This window comes from Coptis chinensis, chromosome 3 (assembly GCF_015680905.1).
Source record: "Coptis chinensis isolate HL-2020 chromosome 3, ASM1568090v1, whole genome shotgun sequence".
Lineage (NCBI taxonomy): Eukaryota > Viridiplantae > Streptophyta > Magnoliopsida > Ranunculales > Ranunculaceae > Coptis > Coptis chinensis.
In genome coordinates, this window is record NC_141458.1 from 72915962 (window position 1) to 72918828 (window position 2867).

Sequence of the window (2867 nt, forward strand, 5' to 3'; positions counted from 1 at the left end):
GTTGAAACCTTGAGGTGGTTGGGTTTATGGAATATTCGTCCATGCGAAATTTAAATATTGAAAGCACATACTTCTTCTGGTTGAACTGATGATAGGTTTGTGATCAAGGGACAGGTGGCATCTATATGATTTAAGCTTAAACAGAAATTGTATGGTGAGGTATTTATGTTCATGACAATATGAGGGGTTTGGTCCTTTTGTTTTGTTGTGAGGGCATCTATCTTCCTTGTGAGGGTTTCGATTAAAGTATTGATTTCAGGATCGGATTTCACCTCAAAAATACCACTAGCCTTAGATGTACTGGGTTGGGCTATTCTTGAATTGTTTATATCGCCCCAATGGGTACTCTTTTCAGCTTGGTTTTCAAGAAAGATTAAAGCTTCGGTTACACCTGGCCTTTATCCAAAAAATTACCATTACTCATGATGTCAAGGGTTACACCATAAGGGCCAATTTGTAACAGATGATATTTTTTATTTCTAACGTATATATCTGTAACCAAATAACTAATGGATATAATTGTTACTTATCAAGTTTTCGTTAGTAAAACCGTAATAGAAAATGAACATATTAAATAAAAGGCAAAAAAATAAAGGATTAATTGTTCTACCCGACTAGAACTCTCTCAAACCCCAACTCTCTCCATGCTATTCAAACCTAGGGTTCGAAATATATCACCCGAATATGAAGATGAAGACGACGCATCTGGTTCGATCTTCGATTAAAACCGGAGGTACACCGTTATTTCTCTTCCTCACTTGAAATTTTTTCAACTTATTGGATCTGATTTGAAAGTGAAACCTTTACGGCGTTGGTGCTCTAACTTCGAGGTGGACGATGAGAGAAGGGTAAGAGAACTGTCAAGTCGATTTCTTTGCATCAACCAATCGAACCAAGTTAGTTATTCTAGGGTTTATTTTTCTTTTTCCCTTTTAATTTGCTAGCTATAATTCAAGTTTTTCCCCCCATTATATTTAGCTTTTGCTTTTGGCCGGATTCCGTTTCTAATCCTTCTTTCAATTGCAGTCAACGCAAATTTCAACTCTCGCTCTCTCTTCATTTCTTCTTCAAATTTCAAGCAAGGCAGGTGAGAATTAGGGTAGTTTAAAAGCATAACTGCTTGTGGATCGTACCATGAGCCCTGTTAAATGTTAATATGACTGTCAATTTTGGTAGTACTGTATTTTGTATGTTGGATCAGGAAATAAATTCCTTAACTTAAATTTTAATCAGACATCTTTGTTTATGACGTTAATTTTTTAGTGTTGGTTGATTTGTATCATTTGATTTAAGATTTTTCTCACACGTAATATATTTGCAAGTACTAAAAGTGTATGTGCCTTAGTCCCAATGTTTGTCTTGCTTCTATGGCACCCAATACTTAAAACTAGGCATTGTACCATGTCTAATACTTCAGTAAAAGGCATCATCCATGCAGCTGCAGGGCTTTATCCTACCATATCTGCATACCATAGACTTGCTTCTATATTACTGAACTCTGATTTAGTTCAAACAAACTCTATTTGTTCTGAAATCTTATTGGAGCGACCACACTTCTATTGGTGGGTTGCAGGGTTTATAATTACAATTCATTTTTACAATTAGTGAGCTATTTCCTTTAGAGTTGTGGAGTTGTGAGTGCTCATTGAGATTAAAAAACCGATGCTCACCGGCATTACCGAAATTTGAAATATCCAAAAACAAGTGGAGATTGTTAATTCACTTCACACTTGGGATAAATTGAGGATTTCATACTTCATCCCTCCTGTGTATGTCATTTTCTAGTCTGGCCTTTATAATTGCGCTATTTAGTCATGCAAATTGCAGAGCGATAAATTGATATGTGACCACCAGTGTTTACCATTGTGTTTATCGTACTGATTATCCTATATTTGGTTCAATACAGTTCTATATGTGCACTTGAAAACTATCATCTTAGGTATCCAAAATCTTAATGTTTTAGCGTGTAGCCATTATGCTAATTGACACTCTGTTGTTCATATTAACATAATGGAGGATTTCATACTTTTGCATTTACTTTTGTTCAATATAGTTGTTAAAAGCTCAAACTGTCCATTTTGATGGGTCCTTATGAATTCCAGCATTTAGTTTGGAAGTTCATGTCATCATTGTATTATATTTTCTTTGTGCTTTGACGTGAGCTATCCTGAAGTTGTCATGTTCAAAACTATATTTAATGTTTATTCTGCAGGGTTTCAGAAAATATGCCGCTTTATGATATTCTAAATGAGTTTCAGAAGAGTCACAGCCATATAGCTGTTGTTCTAAAGGATCTTTCTCACTCAAACGAGGTGATGCATGTGGAGCCTAAGCTGAATCACAAAAAGCACAGGGTCCCATCTGTTAAAACTGTATATGCGGAAGGTGAGATGAAGAATAACTCTCTGTTCTCTTTTGCATGTGTGGTAGCTAGCTTGGTTGGTCAAGTCTTCACTCTATTCGTATACATGGTTCACACCCTCCACCACTGTTTGCTCTTCCTCGCTAGTTTATAGTGAGTAGAAATACATAAATAATGCTAATTTTCACTTATCTCAGTTATTGGGACTCCATTTAACCTTTGGAATGTGATATTATATGTTAAAGGATATATTATTTGAGGAAGGGAATGATAAATATTTGGTCTCATGTAAAATCTAGTACTTTCATCTTTAAATTGTTTATGGGGAATTGGCGTGAAGTGAAGTGTCAAATCACAAAATCTACTTCAAAGTGATATAGTGGTACTTGTGATCTCAAGCGCCTGTGTGAAATTTTATTAGTTGGCAGAGTGAAAGATAACCAAGTCCATGGTAACCTATTAATGTGACAAAGCCGTCCATTGAAATTTTGGTGCAAATTATATT

General features: G+C 35.4%; 1 long non-coding RNA gene across 3 annotated transcripts; it reads left to right on the forward strand.

The window, feature by feature from the left end:
• Positions 1-442: 442 nt before the first annotated feature.
• LOC147510730 (uncharacterized) lies at positions 443-2426 on the forward strand. Of its 3 annotated transcripts, XR_015216860.1 has the most exons (4): positions 443-733; positions 831-848; positions 1027-1087; positions 2213-2426. It is a non-coding gene; the product is annotated as an uncharacterized LOC147510730 (long non-coding RNA). The 3 variants fall into 3 exon arrangements; XR_015216858.1 differs by having other exon boundaries at positions 443-848; XR_015216859.1 differs by lacking the exon at positions 831-848.
• Positions 2427-2867: the final 441 nt, after the last annotated feature.